The sequence below is a fragment of the Miniopterus natalensis genome, chromosome 2, assembly GCF_054644295.1.
Source record: "Miniopterus natalensis isolate mMinNat1 chromosome 2, mMinNat1.hap1, whole genome shotgun sequence".
In the NCBI taxonomy this organism is placed as follows: domain Eukaryota; kingdom Metazoa; phylum Chordata; class Mammalia; order Chiroptera; family Miniopteridae; genus Miniopterus; species Miniopterus natalensis.
This window is the reverse complement of record NC_142082.1, coordinates 150,033,922-150,040,874: the sequence shown is the minus strand read 5'-3', so window position 1 is coordinate 150,040,874 and position 6,953 is coordinate 150,033,922. Positions and strand designations below refer to the sequence as shown.

At 37.1% G+C, this 6,953-nt stretch overlaps 1 pseudogene; it reads right to left on the bottom strand.

The window, feature by feature from the left end:
• Positions 1-5,579: 5,579 nt before the first annotated feature.
• LOC107528363 (inorganic pyrophosphatase pseudogene) lies at positions 5,580-6,437 on the bottom strand (annotated as a pseudogene).
• Between the last annotated feature and the right edge of the window lie 516 nt (positions 6,438-6,953).

The following is a 6,953-nucleotide window of genomic DNA, read 5'->3' as shown; positions in this document are numbered from 1 at the left end:
AGAGAGAGAGAGAAACATCAATGATGAGTCATTGATCAGCTGCCTCCTGCACGCCCCCTGCTGGGGATCCAGCCCGAAACCTGGGCATGTGCCCTGACCGGGAATCGAACGGAAATCTCCAGGATCCTAGGTGGATGCTCAACCTCTGAGCCACACCCGACCAGGCAACATCTTGCAGATTTTTAATGACTGGGAACATTACTAGAAAACCAAACTTTTTTGTTAATTCTCACCAGAGGATATTTTTTCCATTGCTTTTTCAAAGATTATAAGGGAGGTACGGTGGGAGGGAGGGAGAGAGGGAGACAGAGAGAGAGAAAAACATTGATGGGAGAGAGACACATCAATTGGTTGCCTCCCACATGTGCCCTGACCAGGAGCAGGGAGCAAACCCACAACCCAGGTATGTGCCCTTGACCGGAACCAAATCCGAGACTCTTTGGTGGCACAGGCCGACACTCTAACCACTGGGCACACTGGCCAGGGCAAAAACCAAACTTTTAACGATACACACATTTTCTTCACATTTTCTCATGTATGGTTATTTTGAACATAGGTGGGAGTTATTTCTGGGTGGAAATTTAGGGTTTAAGGAATTTTCTTTTTTACCTCTTTGTATCTTTTTATATTGCTTGAAAATTTTTAAATAAAATAAATCACTTTTACAAAAACTATGAAATCTTCTAAGGAAAAAATGGTAAGTAGTTATACTTCTCTTTATTAAAAATAGACAATTAGATAAAAGTTAAATTTCATGGTTCATACTTAAAATCAGAATTTGAAATCAAAAATTGCATTTAGGGTCTTAGACCTGAGTTCCAAGTCTAAGAGAAATTCAAAGAATAAAGACCTCTCCAGTTGAGTTTCTACCATGTGCCTATTGCTCACAGCTTGATTACCTCAAAGTACTGGCCCAGTTAATTGCATTCAAATGCAAATTACAGCTATTAAGTCATGTTGGTCTTGAGCCAAAGGCTTGAGCCAAGTTTGTAAGAGGAGTGTGTTTTTTTCTAACTGTGCAGGACTGAACTTGATAAGAGGTTTGGGACAGTCATTCATTAGAACGTCAGAGTGTGAGTGTGAGTGAGTGAGTGAGTGTGTGTGTGTGTGTGTTTGGAATGTTACAGAACTGAATCACTGAAAAATAATTTTATTAGTTATTTTAATTGAGAACATCTCACCCTTTACTATCCCCTCCTCTTTCATTTATTCATCAACACCACCATTCTTTTTCCATATCTGTTTATTGAAGTTCTTGCCTTCATTTTCAATTTTCTAAACTTTTTTTCTTGTTCCTCCATATGCATGTTTTTCAAATTCTCATGGCTCTTGATACCCTGAAACCAAAAAAGTAGTGAAGCTCTGGATTTTTTTCATTCTTACTTTATTTCAGAAAACCTATAACAATTAAAAATATGAGGTTAATTATAATTTAGTTATAATTTAGTATAATTTAGTTATATGATAACTTATCTCTCATTCACTTGATCTGGTCTGAGAACAGTTATTTTACAATAGACTCTACCAAGAAAGTCTTCCCAAACAGGAGAAATTGGTGACACTTGTATTTTACGATCCCAAGTCACTCCAATTTTTACAGAAGTGCAAAGGGAAAAACCATTTCTGATAGAAAAATTATTGTTAAACTCCCTTTTTAGTCCCAATACCTATCATGACTATTAAAGGACTTCTTTCCACTTCTAGCTCTGTAAAAACAGAGATATGGAAACAAGTCATCAAATTTCAGTAAATTACCAACAAGACAACAATAGCAACAACTAAACACTTTCTTATGCTTATACCACGACAAAGAAGGTGTGTTTTTATACTAAGGTCCATAGTCCTGAAAGCCGAGGAGTTTAGATTGATAAAGTGGATATAGGAAACCATTTAAATTTTGTGAGTTAAAGAGTAATAAGCCAGTGATAGTATTTAAAAGTATGTAAAGTAAAATAAAAAAATTCTAAGGATTATGAGTCTGTGATATAAATTGGGGAGACTCAGTCAGGCAACAATATCATACTAATTTAGTTATAACATGGTAAGGGCCTACACTAGGCATCTTAATAGGCTATAGTGAAAATGGAGAAGTAGGACTTAAAAATGAGAGATGTTCTTAAGCAAGAATTAATAGGATTTGGAAACATGGGAGAAAAATGATAGGGCATTGAGGCATTGAACTTTCTGTCACTGGAAATGTTCAGGCAGAGGCTAGAAAACCACTGGATAAAGACACCAACAAAAAGATGCAAGCATCAACTGGGAGAGCCAGGGGGACATGTGAACTAAAGGGTTTCAGAGGGTTTTTTGGTAAGAGATTACAAATTTATAGTTTTTAAAAATATCCCTAAATCCAGGTCATTGAGAGAGTAGAATTGCTAGCTGAGACAGGCAAGTTGGGTGGAAGGAAGGGAGAGCTCATTTTTAGAAGAAAAAGTGAACAGTAGAAGAACTTTGGTTAAAGCAATGTGACAAAAATATAGGTGGAGACTGTCACGGTGTAGGTGGATCATGACCATCAAGGCACTGGAGGAACCAAAGAGAATGAAGATGAATAATCAGTGGATCTATCAGATCAACATAGCTCATTGTAACCATAGAAAGTACCTTTGATAGGATGGTGGGGGGAAAGTTGGTGTCCAGGGAACTAACCATTGGTGGTAGGAAGGCAAGGGGACAGTTTACTCTTTAAGGAGCTGATAATGAAGATACAAAAGGGGAACGTCTAAATTCCATTTCCACTTGTAAGTCATTAAATCAGCTCAACAAGTGTTTCAATGCCTAAATGACACCATATCTAAAGCTACTTTCATCAGCTTATCTCCATGCTACATACAACTTGTTTCTTTGCCCAAACGCTACCCAACCTTGAAAAGGTTCTTAGACTCTTTTCTTCACACTTACATTAAACCAAGGATGCCTTTTATATACTCACATTGTACTTGGGCATGATTAGGTTATTACTTTACTTTGAATTTATCTGTTTATAAAGATGTCTTCTCCAGTAGATAATAAACTCTTTAAAGGTAGATACCTTGTCTTATTCACTATATTTGCATTTCCAAACACAATGCATATCATTTGATATTCAGTAAATGTTCATGGATGACTGAAAATCCTTCTTCATTGTCCTTGAATTCCAAATATCAATTAAGAGTTATCTATACATTTTTCCCCCCTGAGATACTCTACTTTTAGTCCCCTAATTTAGGTGACTGTATTTGGAACTTCTTTGCAGGCCTTCATCTCCCAGTCTATAAATTTTGAAACTCTCAAGTCTGGTCCAAGGTCCTTCTCCTTTTCCTCTTTCATTTTCTCCCACTGCTTAAATGTAACCTATATGGTGATTACTACCCATTCATGCCACCATCTATTCAATAACTATGTTTTTGAGTGTCTACAATATCCAAATGCTAAATCTTCATTTAGGCACTGAAGAGACAGCAGAAAACAAAATGGGCAAAAACTTCTGCCCTCATGGAGCTTACATTTTTAGGAGAAAGACAATTTGCAATATAAGTAAAATGCAATACATGTTCAATGATGATTAACACTATAGAATAATAGGAGGAGTATTCAGAATGCTTGGGTAGTTGGAAAGTTTTCTATTTTAAAGAAAATCAGAAAGAGTCTCAAGGAAAAGACAGTAAGTAAAGAAAGACCTGAGAGAAGTGAAGGAATTAGACACGGGGAAACTGGAGGGGACAGCAAATACAAAGACCTGCAGGTGGAAACATGCCTGACCCTGTTTAAATAAAGAACAACCAAGTGGCCAGTATGGTTGGAGCAAAGTGAGCCAGGAAGAAACCAGTGGGAGATGAGGTCAGAGAGGTAGAGGATGGGGGTAGCACAGGGAAGAAAATACCAGATCGTCACCAGAGTATCATACAAGGTAGACCTTGTATACCACTGATATTGGTGAATGAGAGAGGATGACATTGAATCATGTTGAGCTAAGTAAGGATGCAGCTGTTTCAATGGGTCACCCTGAAAATAAACTGAGGAAGGCTAGATGTGGAATGAAGGAGATGTTTAGGTGGCTATTGACATAAATTAGGCAGGAGATGATTTGACTGTTAGCAATAAAGGTATAAGAAGTAGTCAAGGTCTGGAGATGCACACACACACACAAGTGTATGTGTGTACATTCATTTATATCTATAATTTTTTATTTTGGAATAATTTAGATTTACAAAGAGTTGCAAAAATAAAACAGAGTTCCCATATGCTCAGCTCCCCTAATATAACAACTTACATAAATATGCTACAAAGTATCAAAACAGAACACTAACATTAGTTCAAATAATGTCCCTGTTCCGTTCCAGGGGGTGCAATCCAGGATTCCACACTGCATTGATCTGTCATGGCCTCTTACTCTTCTCCAATCTGTGACTATTCCTTTGCCTTTCAAGACCTTGACACTTTTGAAGGTTATTGGCCATTTATTTTATAGAATGTCCCTCAGTTGGGTGTGTCTGATGTTTTCCTCAGTATTTGATTGAAGTTATGCATTTTTAGCAAGAATACCAGCCAGTGGTGATGGGCCCTTCTCAATACATGATGTCAGGAGATACATGATGCCAATTTCTCTTATTACCAGATGTATTAGCCAGCTCAGGCTACTCTAACAAAATACCATAGACTAGGTATCTTAGACAGCAGACATTTATTTTTTCATAGTTCTGGAGGCTAGAAGTCCCAGATAGAGGCTTGGCATGGTTGGTTTCTGGTGAGAACTCTCTTCCTAGCTTGGAGATGACTGTTTGCCTTCTGTGTCCTTACATGGGAGACAGTAAACCCTGTAGTCTCTTCTTATGAGGACTAATTCTATCAGATCAAGACCCTACCCTTATGAGCTCATTTAATCTTAATTACTTTAGTAAAGACCCTATCTTTAAATACAGTCACTTTGGGGTTAGGACTCAATGTGTGAATCTGGGTGGAACAAAATTCAGTTCATAGCACCAGTGATGTCAACTTTGATGGTGTGCCATTGAGATGGTGTCTGCTAGATTTCTTCAAAATTATTATTTGTCTTTGTAATTAAAAAATATCTTGTGGGAAGGTGTGTTGACAGTATGATCATCTTCTTATACTTTCATCCACTAATTTTAGCATCTGTCAATGATTTTTTTTTGTTTTTTGTTTTTGTTTTGTCTTGTCATTTTTGCCTACAATAATTATTACTGGGATCTGTGGCTCATATTGATTTTCTATTTCCATCAATCCTTCTATTTTATTCATTGGAATTCTACTTAAGGAATAGCTGTCCTTTCCAATTTATTTATTTCTTCCATTATTTATTTATTTATGTATTTATGTATTTATTTATTTTTGTATTTATTTATTTTCAGCAAAATAATTTTATTTCCTAACACACAGTAAACATATACACCCAATATCTTGCACGTTTATCCACAAATGATTTCCAAATTCTAATAACTGCTTTGATATTTAAGCATGTACTAAAAGTTACCTTAGCTAAGACATGAAAAATGCTTTTATATGGATCACACACTAAATATATTGGATTGGTCACAGCAGAATTTGCTTTGTTAGATTCGTCCTATAAATTTAAAGCTTTGAAAAGCCACTACTTTTGCATCTAATACTTCCAGATGAGTAGGATGAAGCAATATCAGCTTGTATTCCAGAGAAATTTCCTTAGTTTTTCTGGTGATGGAACCATTTATCTACATCTGCTGGTATTGTGCAGGCAGAGTCACATGGCAGTGGTAAAGCATCCACAATGGCTCTGGCAGCATCAGGATCACACTTGAAGGAGCTCTCAGACACTGTGGTATTCATGCAACTGATTTCTTTTCCGTCGATTTTCTTTGTCACTAATGCTCTCCAATAGTCATGAGTGCTTTTAATAATATCGACTGCAAAGTCCTTATCTTTATATTTGGCATTGAAAGAAAACTGGTTCTCTGGTTTTCCATCAGGAACCTTGTACCTTCTAAACCAGTCCACAGTAGCTTCTAGGTAGCCAGATTTCAGCCACTTGACATCATTAATACCATTATAATTGGCTGCATCAGGATCGTCCACATCGATGGCAATCACTTTCCAGTCGGTTTCCCCTTCATCAATCAGAGCCAATATGCCCAGAACTTTCACCTTGATTATTTCACCTCTTGCACATACCTTGCTTCCAATTTCACAGACATCAATTGGGTCATTGTCGCCACAACAGCCAGTGTGTTTGTCATTGTGTCCTGGGTCTTCCCAAGTCTGAGGAATGGCACCATAGTTCCAGATATATCCTTTATAAGGGAACAAATTTGCAACGTAAGGGAGTTTTCCCTTTTTCACATCTTGTTTAATTGGGTTTAAAGGGTCTTTTGTTGCAATCTCCATTTTTGCATTAGACCAGCGTGGTACTTCAACTACCATGTTGAACACATCCTTATGTGCATAAATTGAAATATCGTGAAATGGAGATATATATTGCCCTTTTTCATTTTCTTTTTTCCCCTTGAGTCCTCTATCTCAGTGGTGCCACCACTGCCCAGTCAGCCAAGCTGGAAGTTCTAGGCTCCTCCTGGTTACCCTCTGCAGCAGCAACTGGTGGTTGCCCACCCAACAGCTGTTTACACTCCTTTTCTCCTTCCCAACAGGACTCCTGTTCCGACGCATCTCTTCCATTATTTATTTACATCAGTATGGACTTGTGGACATTTATTTTATTCTATGGGTTATAAGTCATTAGAAAAAATATTTGAAAGAAGGAGGGAGTGAGAGAAGGAAGAAGGGCAATGCTGGGTTTTCCTCAGAATATTACTGACAGGCACCAAAAGTCACTGTTACTAGTATCTCATACATTGTAAATTATAGAAAATTACCTATCAGAAGCATTCTATTAAAAAGATTAGTTAGAATTTTTGAAAGAACATGGAACTTTAGTAAAATTCTTGAAATGCTTACATATTTTGGTTATTTAATATTAA